Source organism: Myotis brandtii, unplaced genomic scaffold (assembly GCF_000412655.1).
Source record: "Myotis brandtii unplaced genomic scaffold, ASM41265v1 scaffold118, whole genome shotgun sequence".
Lineage (NCBI taxonomy): Eukaryota > Metazoa > Chordata > Mammalia > Chiroptera > Vespertilionidae > Myotis > Myotis brandtii.
This window is the reverse complement of record NW_005354090.1, coordinates 559,278-584,358: the sequence shown is the minus strand read 5'-3', so window position 1 is coordinate 584,358 and position 25,081 is coordinate 559,278. Positions and strand designations below refer to the sequence as shown.

The 25,081-nt window shown below is 42.5% G+C and overlaps 1 protein-coding gene across 1 annotated transcript in view; it reads right to left on the bottom strand.

Moving 5' to 3' along the window:
* DGKG (diacylglycerol kinase, gamma 90kDa) overlaps positions 1–25,081 on the bottom strand; it is a 206,171-nt gene that overhangs the window by 68,335 nt on the left and 112,755 nt on the right. The gene's annotated exons all lie outside the window — the stretch shown is intronic.

Below are 25,081 nucleotides of genomic sequence, written 5' to 3'. Positions count from 1 at the left end.
TTATTTATTTATTTATTTATTTATTTATTTTTACTAAATGTTCTTGCTACAAAGTTAGAGAAAAAACTTTTTCATTTCTTAGACACCATGACTACTCTGGGTGAATTGCCAAGTGATCTCTGACCTTCCTGGTCAGAGCAGGAGAAAGGCCTGTGGGCCCTTGTTCCGTGAAAATCAACCAGTGGTGACAAATGACAGCGGGCTCTGGTCACTGTCCTTTCTGCTATTAATGCAGAGAGACTTCAGGCAGAGCCCTCTCTTCGGTATAGTTGGGGTGCAGTGGTGACAAATGACAGTGGGCTCTGATCACTGTCCTTTCTACTATTAATGCACAGAGACTTCAGGCAGAGCCCTCTCTTGGGTATAGTTGGGGTACAAAGGGAAGATATGACAGCCTTTTGAGACTTGAGGGAACAGATTTGCAGGCAAGGTGGAAAGAGAAAAAATAAAAAAGTGAGTTGTTTTATAGAAATTGTTTTCCGCACTTATTCCTCAATTGCATTTGCTTAGGCCATGACCATCTTTCATTTAGGGGTAGACCTGGTCATATTTGCTTCCAAGTAAGAGCTCACTATTTTGAGTTTGATGTTTTTCAACATTTTCCTTAGTGGGAATAAACAATGGGGTTCCCATGTAGCTGAGAGCTTTGCAAAGTCAGATGGTGTGTCCTGACACTTGGTTGTTTTGATCAGATGGTCTCACCAGGAAGTGTTTCTGAAGGTATTCCATTCCCTCCATCCCAACTGTTGTCCCACTATCAGGAGCTGGCTAAGAGAAGGGATACCTGTCCAGTTTATGTGCTGGGAGGTTTTGCTAAAGATTAAACAAAATCACATTCTTCTTGGCACAGTCTTTAGTAGAGAGGATGCTACCTTGAGTGTTGCTGATCCTTCATGCTCAGATTTGTGAACTAAGGGGAAAGGAGCATTCTTCAGAGGCAAGAAGGCTCTTATTTCTTTCCAGTATTTCTTAGGCCAAAGCAGATGATTCTTCAGTATACAGACACAAGTTTTCTCTCTGCATTTCTCAGAGTCCACCTAGAACTTAGATGAGACTGTGTGCTTCCATTGCTTGAAGATTTCTAAGACCGAATTGATTGGGAACTAGTCTTTCTAACTCTTAGCTTGCAGGAAAAGAAATGATAAATCATGAGGGAAATAAGAATAAGCAAGATTTAGGGAGTTATGCCTCATGAAGAAAGTTAGAAGAACCGGGTGTGCTTTAAGTAGACCAGTGCTTCTCACCCAGTGAAATGCGTCACAGGAATGCCCATGATATCAATCTCCTCAGCCTCAGGGTGGCCAGGCTGGGGTCTGGGGCAGGCAATGTCACAGCAGGCATTCTCATCTGTATGCCAAACAAATGCTTTTGTTTTCTGTGCATGTCATGATATGAAAAGTGTTAGGAAACACTGTTCTAGATCACCAGTTCTCTGCATGCACAACATGACAGAGTAAATATGAGTCAACTGGGAATTTAATTAAAATGCAAGTTGTGATTCAGTAGTTTAGGATTAGGGCCTAAGAATTCCTTGTGTTTTAACAAGCTGCTGATGTTGGTCTAGGGACCACACTTGGACTTGTGAGCGCCTGGAGACTACATTTGTGATTCTGAAACATTCATAAGAATTACCTGAGAGATGTGAATAAAATGCTGTTTCCTGGGCTCCCATGTGCAGAGATTCTATGTGATAGTTGTGGGATGGGGCCCAGGAATATGCATTTTTGTGAGTGCCCAGGTAATAAAGATTGTTACTCAGGTCATCAGTTGTCATGGCTTTCAGAAACATTGCTGTAGATCCCAATGAAATGACAACTAAGGAAGAAGACATTCTGATTAAACCTGAAAGAGATGATTTCTCAGGGAGAATAGAATGAGGGTCAGTGTCTTTCAATAGAAAATTATGGCAAAAGATCCAATAACAGGAAAAACACAGATTGTCATAAATGTCAAGGTTGAGCATTCTTCTCCAGCAGTGAGAGCATCTCTGTAGCCAGGAGACCTGCTTTGTGATTCCATTTTCAAATATCACTGCAGGTCTGAATCATGACTTTTGAAAGTTATTGCCAGGAGATTTAGAGTTTTAATAAAAATTTCCGGAAACCACAAGCTATTTTTGTCTAAAAGTGGCTTTTTTGAAGATCTAATAAGGTTAAGAGGTCATGGTTAGGTCAGTATTGAAGGATGACTGAAAGGATCAAACAGACTACTCATCCATTGCTGCTTAGATGCCCATTGCTGGCTGAGTGACCTTTGGCAAGTTTTTAAGCCTCAGTTTCCTCATCTGTGAAATGGAGATAGTAAAAAGATCTGCTTCAAAGTACAGTTGAGATTAGATGAGATGATTACAACATCACATAATGCTTACTGCATCGTAAGCTCAACAAGAATATTAGCTACTTTTAGCTATTATTTTAATGTCTTGCATTGGCATATTTAGATAACATAGTAAGGCAAAAATGACAGATCAGGTTGGGTAGCCACATACTAGTACATTATACATTCAAATCTTTCTGGTACAGAAAGAGATGTGATTGTATTTGTCAGATCATGTGTCTTGACTTTTGAGTGGAAACATATGTTCCCCACATGTCTAATCTAATAGATTTTTCCAGAGTCATAGACCACACCCTAATTCTTGGTTAATTTTCTTGACTGATCACGTGATTATCTAAAGATGTTGATTGAAACTATGCTTCTGAGAAAATGCATATTTGGTGTGAAAAAAAGCATTTATCAATTGAAGCACTCATTGTGCCAGGACTAGATGGGGGTCTATTGGTGCTACAATGAAGAACAAAACAAAACCCTCTATGCACCAGGCACCTGGGAAAGACAGGCAAGGAAACAGACCATAGTGTTGTGAGCTGAGCACTAAGTACTGGGAGTAGCTAAGAGGAGGTGACATCCAGTTCTTAGTGGGGTCAGGGGTAGTTAGAGAAAGGATCCTAGGCAGGCAATGCCAGGATTGAATTCTGAAGGATGTAGAAGGGAACAGAGAAGCTGAAGGAAGAGCATTCCAGGTAGAGGAAGAAGATAAGCCAATTGCACAGAGAAAGAGGGAGCATTTGCCAGTAAGGCTGGAGAGGCAGACAAAAGTAAGATTATAAAGGTTGGGGATGCCATGCTTCGGGGTTTGGCTTTATCTTAAAGTCTATAGTTTGTCATGGATCATCCTTAAGTGGGTGTAGTGGTGAGAGTGGTGGCACTAGTGACCTTATCAGGTTTGTGCTTTTTAAAGATCATTCTGTACCAAGTATGGAGAGTGGATTGGAAGGGGGTGGGTACAGACTGGAAGCCCGGAGAATAGTTTGGAGGTGGTATAGAAATCCAGGAGACAATTGGGAAGGGCCTGAACAAAGGTAGTGACAATAGAGTTCAGGAGAAGAGAATGGATTCACAAGCTAAAATTTAGGAGGTGGAATTCACAGCACTGGTTGGTTAAGGAGTGAGTGAGAAAGAGTACCAAGTAGCACACCCAACTTATTGTCTTATATAGCATGGTAGACAGCAGGTGCCATTCACTGAGAGAGGGGCACAGGAGATCAATTCTTCAGTGGCAGTCCTCTTTATAATAGAAAAGAAGCACTTTTTGCTTTTGGCTCATCCATCCATCCATCTATCCATCCATCCATCCATCCATCTATCCATTCATCTATAAAATATCTATTGAGCCCTACTATGAGCCAGGCACTGTGTAGGGCCTAGGATCTCTGTCCTCACAGAGCTTACCCATTTGACCTCTGACCCACAGCAGACTAGCAGTTTGAAATCTAAGAGGATGTCAATCTAACTGGATGTCACCTCCTCTTAGCTACTCCCAGTACTTAGTGCTTAGCTCACAACACCATTTATTTCTCCTGTTTTAACTCAGGCAAGTTTTAGTTAGAAGTGAATGCATTCTATTTCCATGGCTCTTTGGCTTTGCACTCTGCTGAACATTTTACATATACAATCTCTCTCAATTCTCAGAAAAACCCTATGAGATAAGTACTATTGCTACAAATAAGGAAACCAAGACTTGAGGAGGTAAGTAACTTGCCTAAGGTAGCAAAGCAAGTAAGTGCAGAGGGGTCATCCAACCCAGACTGTCGGACCCCAGCTGTGCTTTGCTGCCCTATAACCTGATCTTAGCATGCTTTTGCATATTGTGTGGTGTGGTGGCGTGTGCTCCTATTGCACTTACTAGACTGCTGTGGTTCTCCTTCACCAGGTTGTTAAATGGAGGTACTTGGGGACTGGGGTGTTAGTGGTTGCATCATCTCCTAGGAAATGCTATCTGATGAAGAGTGTCAGGCCCTCCCAGCTCCCAGCATCCAGAGGCTCTAGAGGAGTTGGAATCACATTTGTCACAGAGACCCTCCTGATCTTGAATTTATATAGTCTGAGAGAGTCAGGGAGACCAGAATTGACCCCTGGCAAAGCCATATGCTCCCAGTACACCCTGCACCTTTCCTTCTCTGAGAAATGGGCAGAGGCAGTGTGCCCTTGAACCAGCCCAAATACAGAGTGAAAAAGAGAAAGCTGGAGATAAACCTAAATTGTTCTTCAGGCACCTCCCACTGCAGGTTCAACATGGGCCTTTTTCAGCCAGTCATTACAACAGAGTGCAGTGTGGCCTAAGGTAAAGACCCCAGAATGGAATCAAGGATCCCTGGGTTCAAATTTGGACTCTGCCCTTTATGGGTCATGTAGCTTTGAGCAATTTTTTTTTCTTTTCTGAGCTTCTTTACCCATTAAATGGGCTAATAGTTAACACAGTGTTAAAAATATTAAAAGAGACATGTAAAACCATCTAAAATCAATCTTGGTCTACAGAAGGCCCACATACCCTCTACACAATAAATGTTCATTGATTGAATGTTGCTGATGCCTTGTCAATAATCAAAGTACTCTCTTCCTAATTAAGGTCACTTCTCTGGTTACTGAGAAAAATAGCTACTAGCCTTATTTTTGAAATGAATAAAGGGGGATTATTTGGTTTCCTCTGTTCTAGCCACCAAAATGGTTGACAATACCAAGGCAGGAGTTATGGGGGTAGGGACAGAGAAGAAAAGAGACTCCTATTGGAAGAAAGGCTGATCAGGTAAGATGGCTCCCACAACCCTGCATGACTGAGATTAGCTATTAATGGTGGGCCCTGAAGTGGAGGTAGGCTTTAGGCCAAGTGATATAAGAGAAGATAAGACAGAACCTTTCTTTGTGTATGTTGGGGTGTTGTTGCCAAGGACTTTACAGGCAGGCTTATCTGAGGCGGGTTCCCTGTGGGTTATGGGCTGCCCCCTTTCTCAGCTGCTAGAAGATTAGGAAGGAAACCAAACTCCCAGCCTACTGTCATTGCATACCAAGACACCAGGGAGCAGTAATCTGGATTCTTCTACATTGTACTGTGTACACTGTCAGAGAAGATCCATATAGCAAGGGGTGCTGACAGCTTGTTTGTTGGCCTGGAAGTAGAGAAAGCCTCTTGTCAGGGAGACTTTGGCCTTTTGGTTTTGTAGTCAGCCAGGCATTTTACATATATTATCTCTTTCTATTCTCAGAAGAACCCTCTGAGTAGGTACTGTTGCTGAATATAAAGAAATTCACAGATTGAAGAGAATTCTCCTTTGCCTCATCTTCCCTTTCTTTTTTTTTCTTTAACAACTCTAGCACCAGCACCTTTCCAAAGCCTCTGGTAAAAGTCAATAGGCATGAGATACCTCACAATTTGAGGGGGAATGTTGCCCCTTCCCTCCCCTGCCCCATCTGCTTGACAACCAAAGAGCCTGGATGCCAGTGTCCCTTCTTCTCTTTTGAAGATGTCTCCCAGCCACTTTCCTCTTAGCTTTTGTTGGAGGTCTGCTGCTGCCGCCTGTGGCACTGGTTTTTGTCTGTTTTATCTTCACTTGTACAAGAACATGGCATTTGGAATCTGAGAGGCGAGGGGTCATGGCCAGCTTTGCCACCCACTGGCTAGTCAAGTTATTTAAGTGCTTTGAACCTTCGTTTCTTCTTCTACAAAATGGGAATGTTATTCTCTGCCCAACAAAGTTGTAAAGCTCATGTGGCAAATGCAAAGCACCAAGCAGGTGTTTAATGCATGGTAAGTGCTCACTAACTGTTCTCCCTTGTTGCTAGGAAACACAATCACTGGAGACTCATCCCCCAGCGGCTGCAGGAGTGGAAGCAGTGTGGGGGTCTGTCCCAGGCAGCCAATACTTTTTAGAGAAAATAAAACTAACAATGTTTTAATGACTTCTGGAATGCGTTTTCTGCATCTGTCTTGCTGAGTTTTCTTTGGCCCATCATTTCTTTCCTTCTCATAATCACCTTTCAGCTGGAGATGACTAATCCTTAACCAGTTGTCCTGAGGCTGGTTTCCAGGTCCCCGAAACTCCTAGGTTCACTCTCAGGCTCTGAATTATCCAGGTGAACCCATCTTTGAGGTAGAACACCCTCATCTAGGGCACTCTCAGTCACATGGAAGAGTGGGAAACAGCAGCAGTGACACTGGGGCTTGACTGCATTTCTGGGTTTTCTTAATTTACCCCCTTGCTTTATAAAAAATAACATTGATTGCACACTAGTTAGTTAAATCTTTTCATTTGACAGATGAGGGAAAAATTAGACTAATTAAAAATATTCTTTTATATTTGTTAACAATTTTGGGGCTGGATTCAGTTATCCTCCTGACAGCCTAGGAATAGCCTGTTTTCAAGGATGGCCATGAGTGAAACCAAGCTAGCTGCCAGGCATTTTCACCAGCAAAGGCCACGAGCTTCTGGTGGCCCTTTTCTGATAATCTAAGAACTTTTTAGGGCAACGGACTTTTGAAGACATCAAAACATGAAAGCATTTCTTTGGGCTTAGAAGGCTACAAAGAGGATACTACAGCTATTTCTAGAAAGAGGAGGCCTTGAAGAGAAGGTATTCCTCTTTGTGGTTTGGGCTTTGATAATCAGGCTCCTTGAGTGGGTCACGATTGTGTCAGTTAGGCCTTCTGTGTCAGCTAGGTGAAACATGCTACCCACAGGATGGGTTCTGTGTTGTGTTGAAATAGTAGAGACTATGCTGAGCCCACAGGCAGGAGACCCGCCATCCAGCCCCAGTTCTCATACACACTAGCCTATGACACCACAAGAGTTGGTTGGGGCTGCCCAGCCTCAGTTCCCTCATCTACAATGGAAGACTCTGAATAGCTGACTTCTAAGGTTACTTCAAACTTCCTGACATCTTGAGATAACACAATACAGGCTAGGGAGGAAGGGCCCATGTGTTCCATAAGTGCCGCCACTAAGGAGTGTGATGCCCAACTATTTCCATAGCTGCCATTTTTAAAAGAGAAAGAAATATGTGTTTTTATATAAGATCTCCTGATTATTAGAGTTGGCAAGTAATTCAACTTTTTAAAAGAACGCTGCATAGGCCCAAAACTACACATCCGGGGAAAATGATGCCTAGCTTACATTAATTATAAATTTTCATAAGGTTCATCTTAATTAAAAAACAAAACAAATAATCTCACTTATTACTCTAGAGGGTTTTCTGGGTTATTGGTGGTGTTATTGTTCCTACTAGTGAAGCTAGTAGACTAGAGTCTGGTTATTAAGGTAAATAATAATCAAGCAACATCAAGCAGCTATGATAATAACACAAAGGGAATGCAAACTGAATTGAATTATAATTGAATGATGACTGTTGGTAAGAATATTAAGAATACTCTATCTGTTGACATTTTACATTTTTTAAAAAAATCCCAATTGCCTTTGGAAGTTCAGTAATTGTGTTAACCAAAGTTTAGATCAAAGGTTAAAAAAGAGGGGGAAAAAGCAGGTGGGCTTGGTTCTAAGGTCAGGATGTCAAGTCCTGTAAGGGGCCCATGGCCGTCACCTCACAGGTGCTGCAGAGGCCATCTGTGTCACCTCACAACCAGCTGCCCTGGCCCATCAGAAAGCTTGTCACCACATCTAATCCACCCTGCATGCTGTCCCCTCTTCTCACTGCTCATTGGAATGGGCACTTGGTGACCCTCAGGCATGGAGCTGTGGATGGAAGAATCTTTTCCAAGAGTGGGCAGTGGCCCTTCAGTACAAGGGAAAGTGAGCCCAGCAATCAGGAAGGAGACTTTATAAATAGCTGTTTTTGTTCTCTGAGCATGTCGCTTGTGCCTGCTGGTCCTGCCAACAGATTTGTCTTGGCTCAGTGTATTTCAGCTTCACGGGGCAAGGTATTCCCTGGCTCTTTTTCATGTTGGGGACAGGACTGGTGCTCATAGCACTACGAAAAATCTATAGTGGTGAATGAAAGGGAGGACTGAAGACCAGAGATCAGAAGAGGGTGGGTAGAAACATGGGGAACAAAAAGATGGGAGAGCTCAAGAAGGGGCTAAAGAAAATAAAAAGGAACAGAAAGGAGGGAAAGACCCACCAAGCATGTATTTTATAGTATTTTATGGAATCCTCTTAATAACCTATGAAGACACTTAAGTCATTTTAATGTGTGAAAAATTACCTGTAAAATCACAGGTGACAGATCATTTGCACTTAAGTGGCCTTTGGGGTCCAGGGATTCCAAGCCAGGAAAGCACAAGTTCCAAGGATTCTTTCAAAGAGACCAAGAGTTGCAGTCAACATTTCTTAATGTGGAATAGTGTTTGTGCATTTGCTCTTTGTAAAGAATGCATAGGCTAACTAGTGGATTAATTTTTTTTTTATGTGGAATGGAATTAACTCAATTATCTCCAGAGGCACTGATTGAATGGCAAATGGATGTTGTTGAATAATAAAAATGGGAAAGTGAGTTACTGCCTAGAACAGCTTAATGGACATCTTATTCAATATGGCTCCCATGGTGGGGGTGTTCAGGAATGAATAAAAGTAGTGCACTCTTTGATAGTACAAGGGTGTATGCAGAACCAGTACTCCATTCCAGCCCTGGATGTTGGCTCTCTTCTAAGCCATAACAGCCTTCTCATGGTACAGACTAGCAAACTGAGACCAGTCCTGATGATGCACTGGCTGGAATTCCAACCCCAGCTCCTGTTGCTATGCCCCAGAGACATCTGAGAGAAATGGAAAAGTCAATCAGAGCCACACAGCTAGTGACCGCGAAACTGGGCAATTCTTATTCTTGCTTGTGGGTTGGCTTGGCTCACAACTACTACTCCTGCCATGGACACAGTCAGGAGATCCCAGCTCTAGGTTGGTTGGCTTTGGCTGCTCAGGACCCCTTGGCACTCTTTGCCACAGAGTCTGAGTTCTGGACGTCCCTATTGGTCTCTGGTCTCCACTCTTGCCCCAAAGTAATAAAGGGTCAAACCCGCTGGCCCCATGTCCAGAGCAACCTCTCCACACCTTCAAGGGTAAGTCTGGGCCCCAGAGAATGTCTTCTCTTTGAACAGTGACCCTTTTCTTCCACACAAGACAGTTTGTGTTTGTTTCCAAGGACTATGGACATATTCTCCATCAGTAAGCTCTCCCGAATTCTGTCTGGCACCTGACAGTATCTCTTCCTAAGGGCAGGACTCCAGCACAAAGCCTGCCAAAGTCTGAAATCAGATCCTCCCCCAAAGCGGCACCCGGGGACACACATGTGCGCGTGGCGGAGCACACTCAGGCCAGAACAGGGAGCTTCTCTGCGACTCCATCCACAGTTACTATACTCGGTCGCAGACACTGCCTCTCTGAGACCCACAGCCCGGCTTGAGAACTGCCGCAGTGAAGTGAATGCCACCACATGGCCCTGCCACTTTGGGGGTGACCCTCGGGACAGACAGCTGGTGAGGCAGCTAGGGTTTTCCTCTCCTGAAGGCCCGAGTCTCTAGAGTGTTTTTCCACTTAGTATCTGTCCTTGCCAAGAGAAAAGAGCTCCCTTCCCCCATCCAAAAAAAGAAAAAAAAATCTCAGTGTTTGGCTGCTTTTAGCAATCCTTTCTTCCTTTGAAGTTTTATTCACGGAATGAAAATCCCCTTCAGGCCGATTTGGCTGAGGCTAGAGGGCTCTGAACAAGCTTGCTCTCACAGCTCTCAGAGAACAAAGTCAAACACTGGGACCAAATGAAACCCTGCTCCCGGAGGGGAAGGGCAGAGGCAGATGTGTGCCTCGCAGGTTCTCAGTAGCTTTCTGATTCTGAACTTTGCTCTACCAGCATTCACACACCCTTCGGGCCAGGAAAGTGGGACAGTGAAAGCCTAGGTGAGCAAGGACAGCTGATTAGAAGGGAAGCCCTGAACGTCCAGAGAGGACAGGCCACTTTGCTGGGACTGAGCTCTTGCTGAGGAAGGCCAGTTCCTGGGCCTAATCAAATAAGTCTAGAAACTAGCAACGGTCTGGGCGAGCCGGGGCAAACCCCAGAAGCAGGACTGCACCCTGACCTTACCGTAATTCCCAGGTGGGCCCTGAGAGAGACAGCCTAGCTTTGCCTCCCACCCTCCCTCCTGCCCCAGCTCACCCCCAGCTGTTGAGAATCACGTATCCAGTGTTCTCTGTGTGCTGAACCTGCACTAGGTGCTTAGTACACCAAAGGCTCCCCCCCATGTGGTAGGTACTATGGTGGTTATTTTGTAGATGTGTTTGAGAATGTTGTTCTTTGGCAAATGCAAGGGTAGACTGTCATGGTGTCTGAGAAGATGCAGTCTGAATGAGTCTGTATCTCCTCACTTCCTTCCACAACCAGCCTTTCTGGGCATGAGGCAGTGCCCGAGTTATGATAGGTCAGGTTACAAAAGTTCCTTGGATAAGCCACTTGTTGTCACTCTGAGCACATTTCCCCATAGAAACAATGTTATGTTGACATTGATTCCTAGGCTAACCTACAAAAGCCAATTAACCCATTATATATCCAATGTCTGGTTTTGGAGACAGCTTGGTGGAACAGAAGGAGCTCTGGTTAGAAGCCAGAAAGGCTTGGGTTCAAGCCACAGATCAGTCACTTACTTGCTCTGTGGCCTTGGGCAAGTCATTTAGTCTCTGTTCCTTAGTTGCTTCATCTTTGAATTGGGATAGTATTACCTACCTCGCAGGGATTGTTAGGAATGTTAATTGAGAAAGTACAGATAGGCCACATGGCATACACTCAAATAATGCAATAGAACTCCACTGCTATGTGTAAAACTAGCTTTATGGCCTCATGGATTCTGAGTTCCAGCTCGAAATATAAGTGCCATGTCTCTCCTGCTAAATCTGGATTGGAGAATCTTTGCTTTCCTCAACTTCCTGGGGAAAACACAGGCAATTCTTCCACCCTAAAGTCCCTGGTGGCCACCCTGAAGTCTGGGCTGGAGTTCTTATGGAGTGAGGAGAAGAGGTAGGAAGGGGAGTAAAGAACATAACATAAGGATGCATCCGATTTCTTCTTTCTGCTATGGTAAAACTACAAGACGATCTGGTTACTTCCTCCTGAGTTTCCTGTGCCTTCTACACCACCCACCAGGTCAGAATTAAAAAGTTTAATTTAATCAAGTAGTTCCCTCCTTGCTTCCTCTACCTTTTCAGTCATGAAATTGTTAGCAAGGCAAGTCAATAATTCATTAGATGGGAGGTGCGTGGATAAATAGCCCCTTCCCATCCCTATTTCATCTTCTTCCTCTGCCAGTTTAAAAAATCTTAAATGGGAAAGCATCCACCAGAGCCTGCCTCTGCCTGAGAAGACTAGTATACACTGCCAGCAAAATCCTTTCTGCTTCGCCCTTTTGAAAAAGCTCATCCATATGCTTTCGGCTTTGCTTCTGCTCTGACATTTGTGACTTCATACACAGTGTGTACACTCCTAACACCCATTTCAATGACTGAGCTCATGTGCACATGTCCCCCCCAACCTGGCGTGACATTCTGGCTGTGTACTCTACCCCACCCTCTCTCTGCTGTCTCCAGGGAGGTCACGCTTGTCTCTCCTGATGAACACGACTCGTTCCCTTTGCTCCCTCTCTGTGCAGTTGGCAAATGTGCCCCGCTAGGTCTGTGACCTGCTGCTCCTCCCTCCAGTTCCTCGGGAGAACTGCTTGGCATCTCTTCTGCCGGGCCTCTTATTTCTAGCTCACACCTGCTGCCCCTCCGTGGGCTGTGATTTTAGACTTTCATTTGAACATTCTACTTTATCCCCCTTAAGTCTCATTTTAAAGCTCTCCTGCTTGGTCTTCAAGTTTCTGACCACAAATATTCCTTTTGGTTTATGTGACAAGCTCGCAATGCCTTGCTAGGGGCCTGTCATTCCAGCATTGAAATCCACGGCCCAGAAGAACCGCCGTTCTCAAATCAGCTGCAGAGCTGATGTCCACCCTACATGTCTGGTTCTTCTACAAGTAGGACTCATGGCTGAGGAAGAGACTAAACCATTGCCTCTGCCCCACATCTCTTCGTTTCCTACCCAAGATACCAGAGTCACCAAGATACTGGCCAGGATTCCTCTGGATGTGTCTCTCGGCCCACACTCACAGGCAGAAGGGAGACAGTTTATGGTTACAAGTTTTCCTGTATTCCTTTTCATCTCTAACACAGGGGTCTCTCCAGTGTGAATTCAGCAAAATAGTGGTCTCATTAGATGTTCTGGGACAGGAGGATTCTGTAGTCAAGTACATTTGGGTACTTAATCCTGTTTTTTCATGGTCTCAATAGGTTGGAATCTAGATCAAAGGCTTTACAACATCGTACAGAAAAGAAATATATTTAATTTGGAATTTCCCAGTGTACTTGATGATTGACCTCCCTGCCCTCTATCTTCCTGTGAATTTCCTTTTAACATCTCGTGGAATTTACTTCAACCAATGTTACTTAAACACACACCTGAAAGAGACTACGTGGGTAGCTACCTCCATAGGTTATTTTCAAATCTCATGATGATCTCCTTAGCTGTTCTGCTCTCCCTTCTCCAGAAGGTCCAAACCCGTCCTCCTTGGGTACAGTCTCATACTTCTATTTTTATTCCCCACACAGGGGTTGGGCATTTCCTCTTTACTTCCATGTTAAATCTGTTTCTTAATCAGACTCTGACTTTGCTTTATGTTCTCTTTGACATTCTGAGTCCCTTTCCTTTCTGGTTTATTTCTTTTATGACACCTAGGAACCCTTCAACAGTGTGAATACACTGACTTCTTAAGTTTTCCTCAAGCCCATTCATTCTATTCTTTGGTGAGACCAGTTTACATTTGTATCACCAATAATTTGTGACCAAGTTTAAGCAAGAAAAATAAATCATTGGTCCCCATCATATCACTAAGGTTATAGTTCCTTAGAGGCTCACAAATCTCTTGAGGCTTAAAAATGTGTTTATTTTTGTTTTGTTTCCCTCCATCATATTTGTTGTGAACAACAAACAAACTGGGTTTGTTTATTTGTTTATTTGCTGAGAGAAAGAGAGAGAGAGAGAGAGAGAGAGAGAGAGAGAGAGAGGTGAGAGAGAAACATCATTTGATTGCTCCTGCAGGTGCCACAACTGGGATCAAGCCAGCAACCCAGGTATGTGCCCTGACCAGGAATTGAACCCGCCATCTTCTGGCGTACAGGAGTACACTCCAACCAACTGAGCCATCTGGCCAGGGCCACATTTGTTTTTAAAATGGGAAGATTTTATATACACACCTGGAGCCCAGTTTCTCCTGAGAAATCAGATCTGTTCATACTTGGCTGCTTTCCAACTTGGAAATAATTGGCTGGAGCTGAGTACTGGCTGCTCCCATTACACAGGGCACATGCTCTCCACTTTGCTAGAGTCCCTACCACTCCTTAAAGCCTCATATACACTTACTTCCCCCATATACATTAACTCTCTGGCTTCTGCTGGCATTTGGATTTGTGACCTTGCATATAGACCTTTGTAGTTTCCTTCAGGAATTTTCCTAGAAGTCGTCTCAAAAATGTCTCCCCCACTTCCTTCCCAATCTGATCCTTTCCATCTGAGCTGTTGGTACCTTTGGTTATGAATCCTAATGTTTTTGATTTCAAGGTCTGACCAGCTTCAGCAGGGTAGGAGCTGAAGCTGTTGGCATTTGCAAAGATTACATGCACAGCAATAAAATATCATCCCAAAGCCACCTTTCCTGGGAAAAATATTTTCGGTTCTGTATTTATACGTCAGGCACAACCTGGCTTTCTCAATTATTCAACAATCATGGAACAGCAAGTAATGAACTTGTCCTTTAACTATCGGAGAAGCATCTTAAGCTCATGTTTACCTTTCTTTTGAAATTTCCACTTTGCAAAATTGGATGGTTATTGTGAATATTAACATGATAATATAAAGTCTTGATTATTAAAGGACATGTTATCCAGTCTTCAAATCTCTTCTTCTTTTGATGTACTGTTGTTGACTATTTCATTTTTCTTTAGTACACTCATCACCAGTTGGGTGGGAACCAGGCCATCAGCTCAAATTAGAGGGAAGCCTGTTGTGTTATCTTCACCCAACCATGCACATGTCTGCAGAAGCCCTGGTTGTGAGCAGTCGCCATTCCTCCCCTTTCCAGGCTCAGATACAAGGTGATGCAGAAGAGGAAAGGGAAAGCCTGATTAAGTAGAATGCTTTGTGCTGACAGCTCCAGTCAAAGTTTTACTAAGACTAACAGTTTTGAGTTTGTATTTATCCATGATGCTCCTAACACCTCTTGTCCTATAGTAACTCAAAGCTGGAGATTACAGGCACACTTTCAGCTCATTGAGTTCAAAGGCAAGGTGGGGTACTTGGCTTGATTGGCACTTTGGAATGCTCTCCAAAAAGGCCACTTTCCAGATTAAAGGAACCCTTCATTCAACAGAATAGAAAAGATATTGTTGCTAGACAATGAGGAATTTCCATCTAAGGGTAAATTCAATAAACATGAATATTCAACAATTATGTAAGTCCCTGATGCTTTAACAACTTGAGGGTATAAGTACATTCTTGGAATGAGGAGAGCCCCTCTTTCATTGAAGAGCATTAGGAGATCAGGGAAATACTCTCTTAGGAAAATGTGAAGTGGTAAGGCTAAAGAAAAAAAAACTAATCACTCCTACAATCTTCAAAGCAGAGATCTGATGACCACCCTCCCCCCATCCCAGAGTGGCGTTTATACAAGAGATACTTATACTGGGACGGGAAAGAAACCTAAAGTCCTGGCCAGAGCTGTGGTTCTATAAGTTATCATAGCCAAGAATCACTATGCATCTAACTTGGAGATTCTACAATGTACTGCTGCATGTTCTCCTCACAAATCCCTGCAGTAATCAAGAGCATCATACCAATACCGGAAACATTCGAATCCACTTATTTATCTACTCTCATTCTCGTAAGCATCTTGTGAGATAGTTATAATTTCCATTTTTACACACCAGAAAATTAAGAATCAGAGAAGTGAGTAACTTTCCCAAATGCATCAGTTAAATAAGAGGCAGGGTGGGAGCTGAAACTCAGTTCTGATTTTGAACACAGTGAAACCCGGGGATTAGTATCTCTTTCACACAAGAATGACACAGCCTGACAGATGGAGTTGTAAGCCATTTGCCCAGGGTTTCTTGAGAGATAGTTTACTTATTTCACTAAAAAGAGTCACTGAGTTTCCTGATAAGTCCAGAAAAAGGCTGCTTTCAAAATTTCCTTTCGCCAAATAGAAAGTGCATTAAATTTTTCTTTAGTAAATATTGATTTAAATAAGGAATTAAAATTTACCCCTTGAATCTTTCTTGAGAATATATATTACTCTTCCACCTTGTTTTTCAAGTTCTTTTTAACAAAACGTGCGCAAGTGTGAACTATGTAAGGAAAATACATTGAAATGAATATGCTAATAACATCAGCTCTAAATATAAAGATGGACTTTGTTGTGTCACAAAAATGCTCTAAAGCAAAGGATAATACTTTCAAAAGTTTTAATTAGTAAAGTATAACAGAGGGTTAATAAACTCTGATATTCTTTTCTCTGGAGTTAAACAAACAAACAAACAAAAACCATGTTAAGCTAAGTTTAAAAGCCACCTAAGTCAAATTCTGCATGAAAGAATTTGAAATCATAGTGGTGAGAAAGAGAGAATGACTTGTGCGTGTGTGTGTGTGTGTGTGTGTGTGGGTGTGTGTGTGTGTGTGTGTGTGTGTGTGTTTTCTTCAATATGGATTCTACCTCCACAAGCAAATAGCATGCTGCAAAGTTCATGGTTTGTAAGAAAGCTGTGAGGTTGGTTTCCATAGTTTTTCTGGCTCTGATATGTACTAACTCCCCAGGTTAGCAGAATTGGTTCCTCTTATCTCTCTCCTGCCACACTCTTCTTTCTGTTTCCTCCTAGGAGGGGTGGGGTACCTCTTCTCCACTCTCCCTGGGTCTCTGTCTGACCTAATACCCTTTACTATTCTAACACTTCAGCAAGCGAAGCTGTGAGGTTGGTTTCCATAGTTTTTCTGGCTCTGATATGTACTAACTCCCCAGGTTAGCAGAGTTGGTTCCTCTTATCTCTCTCCTGCCACACTCTTCTTTCTGTTTCCTCCTAGGAGGGGTGGGGGTACCTCTTCTCCTCTCTCACTGGGTCTCTGTCTGACTTAATACCCTTTACTATTCTAACACTTCAGCAAGCATCAACCCACGTTCCTAGGAGCTGAAATTTTGCCTCTGGAAAGACTTTTTGTTTTGTTAATTCTCAACTGAGGATATATTTTTTTCTATTGCTTTTTCAGAGAGAGTGGGAGAAAAGGGAAGGAGGGGAGGGAGGGAAAGAGAGAGAGAGAGAAAGAGAGAGAGAGAGAGAGAGAGAGAGAGAGAGAGAGAGAGAGAGAGAGAGAAAGAGAGAGAGAGAGAGATACATTGACTAGTTGCCCCGACCTGGGAGGGGAGCGAACCCACAACCCAGGTAGATGCCCTTGACCAGGAATCTAACCCAATACCCATTACCCATTGGTGCGTGGCCAAATGCTCTAACCACTAGACACACCAGCCAGGGCTCTGGAAATACTTTGAAGGAGAATTCATCCCTTCACTTATCTATTAAAAAAACATTTGTTGACTACCTCACCGTTCATTCACTCAACTATGGAATAAAATACAGAACCAAGATCTGTACTGTGGCAGAGCACCAAGATCTGGCCATAGCTGCCTCTACCTGCCTTTTTAGCTTACCTGGGAACCACTCTCCTTTCCTCTCATGTCCAGCGTCCACACACACATCTGCCCTTTGCCCAAGCCGCATGCCTCTGAGCATGTGTCTGGTATCTTCCTTCCTCAGTGAATTCCCACTTCTCTCTCAAGCTTGCACTCAAATGTAACCCTCTTTCTAAAGTCTAATTCCACTTTCCCAGGTGCTCCCACACACACTCATTATTCATGTCCTCTTGTTAAAACAAAGTTCACCATGTTATATTGTATTTCCTTCTTTCGTGAGGGTTTGAGGGAGGGCTGGAATTGTGTCCTCCAAAACCTCATGTTGAAGTCCTAACCCTAGTACCTATGAATGTTAAGATGAGATCATACTGGGTTAGGGTGGGCCAAATCCAATGACTGGTATCTTTAGAAGAAGAGGGAAATCTAGGCAGAGAGACACAGAAGCACAGAAAGAGAAGGCCATGTGAAAACGGAGGCAGAGATTGGAGTGATGCAGCTACAAGTCAAGGAGTGCCAAGAATTGCTGGCAACCACCAGAGGCAAGGAATGAAGCATGAAACAGATTCCTCCTCAGAGTCTGGGAAGGACCCAACCCTGCTGACACCTTGATTTCAGAATTCTAGCCTCCAGAACTGTGAACGAATAAATTTCTGTTGTTTTAAGACATCTGATTTGTGGTAATTTGTTATGGCAGCCCTAGGAAATGATACAGTCGATGGTAGCTTCTGTACACGCTCATCTTCCCAGCTGGACACATGGGCTCCTGGAAATAGGGGCTGTGGTAATCCCGATTTCCTCTCGGCCCTGACATGATGTTAACAGAAAGCAGATGCTTCACACGTTCAAGCTGAAAGAGGGAACATGCTCAGCACCATCTTCCTGGGTTTAGGTCAGTGGATTCCTTTAAAAAGGGTTCAGACCTTTCTCTGAGTGAGCAAGCTTATGAACGAGGCGGGGAGATAAAATTTAGCACCAAAACAATGACACACAGAAGACAAAGAGGAAAAAAATCAGATTGAGAGAAAATGTATTAAAAACCTTGTAGGTGGATTCAAAGAGCAGTGGAGGCAGGCTTGGCTTGGTCAGGAAGGGAGTGTTCAGAATACTTTGGACTGCATTTTGAAACAAGTCATGATTCGGTCCCAGGAGATGTCTGAGGAGTTTAAGGGCATGTGTGGGAAGGCAAGCAAATGATAAGAGTAGACTGGCATTTGAGGAGAAAAATTTTCTAAACAGCCCTGAATGAATTTAAATTCTGTACATTGGGACATGGGTTGGGGCAGCAGGTTCTTGTGTGGAAACAAGAGAACAAAAACACAGGCAGCTCCAGGTAAGGTGGGCCTGAGAGGAAAGAGCATCAAGATGGGCCAGGGGGCTGCTGAGCAAATCCTGATGAAGGGACATCTTGGGGACCAACTGGGAACTGAGGAACAAAAAAGGTAAATGTTTTCATATGGAACATCCCGTACAATTGCAGCGGGGGAGGGGGAAGGGGGGAGGCAGAGGGCTCACATTTGTGGGTGCAATGAGCTCACTCCTGGGCTCAGGGAAGATGATGTGTGTGTCATCCCAGCTGAATGAGGCTGTCTCTGTCTTTTAGAAAACTTTGAAAGACATTCCACAACTTCTCTCCATAACTCATTTTGGCCTTGAATACGTCTTCCCATCCCCAACAACAATTTCTCACTTTAGAAGCATGTTTTCCCCTCTCACATTTCCCGAGTCAAGTTGAAGAGTAAGGAGCTGTGGTCACATTGTCCTGTTGTGAATCCTTCACACACTTGAGGCCCATTCCCAATACATTCTCTGCTTCTCCTGTCCAGGAAAAATGGTGTTTTGTTTAGTCAAAGTTTTCTCATGGGTTCTGTTCATTGTCTTTGTGGTTCTTGTCTAGTCTTTTTCTCAGGTGTTTCTCTGGTTGTGGGGTTTCAAAATGGGCAATCAAGAGAGGCAAGGAAGTGTAGCGAGAAGAGAGGAGGTTGTGGAGTTAGGAAGGCCAAGGTTTGAATAGCAGCTCCCCTGTTAACTAGTTATATGTTTTTTGAGCAAGTTGCATAATCTCTCTGAGCCCCAATTTTCTCATCTGTAAAATGAACCAATAATCTTTATTTCATAGTTGGAGAGTTGTGCGAATTAAAAAGAATGTTCATGAAATTGGCACTCAGACTAACAACGGTTCCTAATGTTAGTCTGAGTGCTTAAAAAACTATACAGCTGCACAGTTCAGATGGTATTTATTGCTGCCTCTGATGATCACATAAAACATAAACAGGTCTTTTTCAGATATAGCAAAACTATGTACAGGACTGGAAACTCCACTAAGAGAATAAAAAGAATTTTTATTTACTCTCCACAAAAGTAGAGCTGCATAACATATCAAATTGCTATTTTGCTTGCAAAGGGACTTGAGTAATGATATCTTTAAAACTCTCATATCAACTAAACAAAATCATTGGGATTTTTTAAATTGGAAAAGACTAATAAAACTCCCTCTGCAGATAAACTCACTCTAATCAGCTCCTTTATATTCCTTTCCTTTAATAAGTTGTAAGTGCTACTGGGTTAATCACGTTTAAACCAGCGTATACAGTGTGATCTCAAGTAAATAAAATTGTGCAGTGAAAGTGCGGAAGAAAAATATATTATAATGCTATTAGTGTTTATTTCCTGGGGGAGGGGCAATATGATTTGTTTTTCCACAGTAAGCCATAATTACTTATGTAAAGAAAAGTTGTTTATAGAATAGTAATACAGCTTTATGAAAACATATTATTACAAATGTTTATATCAAGTAAGCTGCACCAAAATGGTAATATTGGGTTTCTAAGCGATGGGCTATAAGTTATTGTTTTTTTCTTACTTTAACATTTCTGAACTTTACAAAATTTAAAATTATATTGCAATATACTATCTAATCATATTATAGGATACATTATTAAATTATCTAATGTATGGTATTTTATTGAAAATGTTATCAAGATAAATGAAGAAAAAATGCTATATATTGATACATTGATGACTCATACCCTATGACCTATAGATATATCTGTCCCCCTTAGAGGGTCACCAAATCCAGAGTTTTAAGCACTTTTGAGTCATCTAACATGACTATTATTTGTAATAATATTAATAATAAATAGCTAGCATTGATGTGCCAGGCCTCTGTAATAAGCACTTTAAATGGTTTCATTGGATCTTCAAAAAATTCTATGAGGTAAGGTTTTTGTGGTAGGCAAAATAGTGTCCTGAAGATGTCCATGCTCTAATCCCTGAAACCTGTGTATAAGAATATGTTAGGTTATATGGTAAAGGGCAATTAAGGTTGCAGATGGGATTTCAACTGGCCATCAGCTGAATTTGAGATGGGGAGATTATTCTGGATTACTTGAGTGGGTCCAACATAACACAAGGGTCCTTTTTGGTGGAGAAGGAAGGCAGAGGAAAGCATAGAAGAGGACTATAATGTAAGAAATACTTGACAGGCCATTGCTGGCTTTAAAGATGGAAGGGCCCACAAGCCAAGGAATGTGGGCAGCCTCTAGATGTAGGAAAAGGCAAGGAAATGGATTCTCCCCTAGAGCCTCCAGAAAGAAATGCAATCCTGATGATACCTTGCTTTTAGTCCACTGAGACCTATTTCAGACTTCTGACCTGCAAAACTGTAATATAGTAAATGTGTATTTAGTCCACTAAGTTTGTGGTAATTTGTTACAGCTGTAGGAAACTAAAATAATATCATATTCCAATTTTACAGGTGAGCAGACTGAGGTTTGAAAGTTATTTGGTCAAGTTCACACATAGTGGTTAGGGACAATTCCAACAATTGAATCCAAGTTGTCTGGTGATAGAACCTGCACTCTTGGGCACTTGGCTCCACTAGAGCCCCAAAATGATTGTCTAGCATCTGCCTGAGCATGAATGTGGAACCCCTCCCCAATTCAAATGCTCCTTGCACTTGAAGATATGGTATGTTGATCTTCTTTATTTGGGGCTCAAAGTGGTCTATTCAGTCACTTTTCCATTGAATAGTCATACAAAATAACCTAATTTCTTCTTTATGAGAAACACTTAAAATATCTGAGGCCAATAATCACTTCTCTCTAAGTCTTCTCTTCTTTGGGTGAAACAATCCCAAATTCAGCCCTTCCTTATAGACATGGTTTCAAGTGCCAGGACTTTATCAACCTCTCCCTTCTGGAAAGCATCCAAATTGTCAACACCCATTTGAGGATCTGGCCAGCTCCTACCTTACTTTAAATTAAATGTGTACTTTGATTTTTTTCCAGGACTTTATCAACCTCTCCCTTCTGGAAAGCATCCAGACTGTCAACACACATTTGAGGATCTGGCCAGCTCCTACCATACTTTAAATTTGTGTACTTTGATTTTTTTTTCATGAGGTTATCATGTTGACCTTAACTCTTCTGAGCTTGATTCTATACTACACCTTGAGCTCTTTGATGGGAATATTTCTAGAGTTCAATCAATAAATAAATACTGATAACTTTGGGTTATCTGGCCTAAAAGACTTGAAAACACAGCTTGTTTTCAAGTTCCTTCTGATTTTATCACAAACTGATTCCACTCTTTGTTGACATGATTCATGCCTTCCTTCTTCTAGCCTGGCAGGGGTTAGAAGAAAAGACCTGGTAAGCTTCAGCAAGGAATTGTTTTGGTGAACCTGTAACTTTAGAGGGAACCTTGAGATATCATAGGTGGCTTGTGTGTACCAGCCTGAGAAGTTGTGTTGTATATTCCAACATGGAGAGGGGAGCCAGGAGTAAAATGAAGGAAATGTTAAGAGTCCATGTGATTTCATCATATTATTTAAAACACTGTGACTCTTTAGGGCAGAGAGATGCACAAAAATATTAATAACAGCTTCCTAAAATCGTTGACCATCCATGGTTTTAATGATCCATGTTGCTGTTCCCTCATTTACAGTCATCCCTCAAAAAATAAAGGGATGACTATAAACAAAATAAGATACCCCCAAAACCCCCTAACAAACAAACAAACACAAAGCAAAAGCAAAACAAAACACCCTGGTCTTCTACGATTGCATAATGATGAATGGTTGGTGAGAAAAATATGAACCCAGATATCATTAATTTTACTTTCTTTATCTCTCTAAGAAGGGGTAGGGAGAGTGGGAGATAAAACATTTTTGTGGGCTATAAACACTCAAGTAATTAAATAAGTTGCTCTGTCAGAACTGACTTGAAGAGTCAAAGGTACTTGAACACAGCATAAGGTTTGCATTTCTTTTATAAACAACTACAGGTGTAAGAATAGAAATAGAAAATGCCACAATCAATTTCATTTGGGGCTTTTCTGAATCCAAAATATTTGAAAAAAACATAGTTTGCTATTTAGAGGGAAACAGGTGCAGACAATTTGGACCTCTGGGCACCTAGTGCTGGTCTCTTGTGGGTGCTGAATACCAGATGAGGAGAAGGAAAGCCCAATTCAGGGTACAGGATGAAGTCTCCAGCAGTGAGGGTTTTAACCCTGCTGTGTCTGCTGCATTTGAACCTTCCTGCTTTGGGAAAGTCAAATATCTGGGCTGTAATGTTGGACTACCTCACAGGGATTCTGGGAAGAATAACATAGAATGGCCCAGTTGGCATTGCTCAGTAGTTGAGCATTGATTTATGAACAAGGAGGTCACGGTTTGATTCCTAGTCAGGGCACATGCCCAGGTTGTGGGCTCAAACCCCAGTGTGAGGTGTGCAGGAGGTAGCCAATCTATGATTCTCTCTCATTATTGATATTTCTATCTCTCTCTCCCTCTCCCTTCCTCTCTGAAGTCAATAAAAATATGTATATATTTTAAAAAGAATAACTTATAATGGTTTCATTTTTAGATAAAAAAGAAAACCTTATATAAATGGTGATACACTTTATGCTTGTGACTGCAGAGCATACTGTAGGTATTCAAGAGAGGAAGCCCCCCCTTTTTTTCTAGAATGGTATGGTTTGAGCTTTGTTGGCTTTTATTTTGCCTCCCACAGAACATCTCTGTGTTCATCTAAAGTGGGAAAAGAAGAGCTTGATGGGTGAGGGGACAGTGAGCATCAATGAAGAAAGGGTAGTCAAAGGTCAGGTGTCTGACTGCCCAAGACCACCTATCTACCCACTAACTGTGCTCTCCATGCCCCCAGCTGGTAAGCCCTAAGTATCCATGGAGCACATGGCACCTTTAATGCAACCCCTACCCTTTACTCACTCTCACCCTGTTCCTCCAGTTATCATGTCATCTAGGGTCTGTGACTCCTACCTTGATCTTGCCTAGACTTGGCATTTGGATTTAAAGTCTCTGGTATTCACAATTCTGCCCCTTGGACACCCATGGAGTCAGTGGAGGGGATTTTCTCTACAGCGCCAGTGCTATAGAATTCAACCCAATCCTGGCTGGCTAATTGGTGCCATCCTCCCAACCCCTGGAGAAGGATTTTGACAGATTCAATGTATCACAGTTGGAGTCTCCTCCAACGTTCAGTTGTCCTTCACCGTTTTAGTTTGAGGGTCATGCCAATGCAGCAATGACCCTATGATAATGAATCCCACTCCATCAGAAAAGCCTTTTATTGGCAATACTTCACTGGCAATCTAAGTCAATGCTTTCCTCATGCTTGCCATTCAACAATATTAAACAACAAATGTTTATTGAGAACCTGCCGGGTGTCATGAACTTACACATTATCTCATTACATACTTATAGCAACCTTGTAAGATTTTCAGGGGAGGAAGCAAAGGATTAAAGAGATTAAGTAACTTGCCCGAGGTCACATAGCTAGCAAACTGCAGAGCCAAGTTTTGATGCCAACTTAGACCATACCCTGCTACCTCATTCTATAAATATCTATTAAGAGCTTAGTTATTTTCAAGATGTATTTCCAACCTTTAAGAATTCAGATTACATTAGGGCTTGTGGGGAACCCTTCATCAGCTACTCCATGGCCCTGGCTCCAAGAAAGCTAACACTTTAGAGCCTGTTAATTACCCAAGAGCTTTTGGAAAAGGCGGTCAGCTTCTGGTAGGAATGAAGTACTGTTTCGGTCCCTTTGAAGGCCCTAACAGGAAATATCTTGCTTCAGCCTAAACTGCTGAGGGACATATTCAAGTGGATGGCACTCAACAGGTTTGGAATAACACATTCCTCAAGTGCTCTGAGTTTGTGACCAACAACAACAAAAAACTCTATAGTTAGATTTCTCTTTCCAAACATTCACTAACAGTGATATTGCAATTAGGTAGCTTCTATGTGTATATTCCATATATACAAAAATCTTCATGGAGAGTCCATCCAGAAACTTCATGGAAGACTGGCTCTTGGATATCTGGAAGACTCGTGACATCCTCAGCTCATCCGTGAACACTGACCACTGCCTGTTTGAGGGGCTGATAACCCTTTCCTAGGTGAAACCCTCTTCCCACCATTCTTTGACCTTCATTGCAAGCTCCCCACTCTCTGAGTCCTGGAAAATGTGTCTTTTTATTAATTCTTCTCTCCTCGCCAGGGCCAGCTCATGGGTGTGAGAGCTGTATAATCTCACAGGGCCCCACACTTAGGAGGACCCTGGGCTTGATTTGATGTTCTGCTATCACGGACTTGAAATTCTTAATTTTTTTTAACACTGAGCCACAGAATCATGTGGTTGGTCCAGCTCCTTGCTAGGGAGAAGAGTCCTAATGCACAAGTTAAGAGTAGGTGGTATACTTGTGGTCCCTATTTACACTCAGCAGGATTTCCTCATAAAGACAATCAATAATAGTGGATGGAGATGGGAAGAGCTCCACCTTCCTTAGCTTCAGTTTCTTCATCTCTGAAATGGGGACAGTAGCACTTACTCTTGCATGTTATTGTGAGCCCTGAGTGAGATCATCTACACTAATAAAAGAGAAACATGCTAATTAGCGTACGACCGCTACCCTTCCCATTGGCTAATCAGCATATCCTTATGCAAATTAACTGTCAGCCAAGATGGCGGCCGGCAGCCATGCACTGAAGCGAGCAGGGAGGCTTGCTTGCTCCAGTGACTG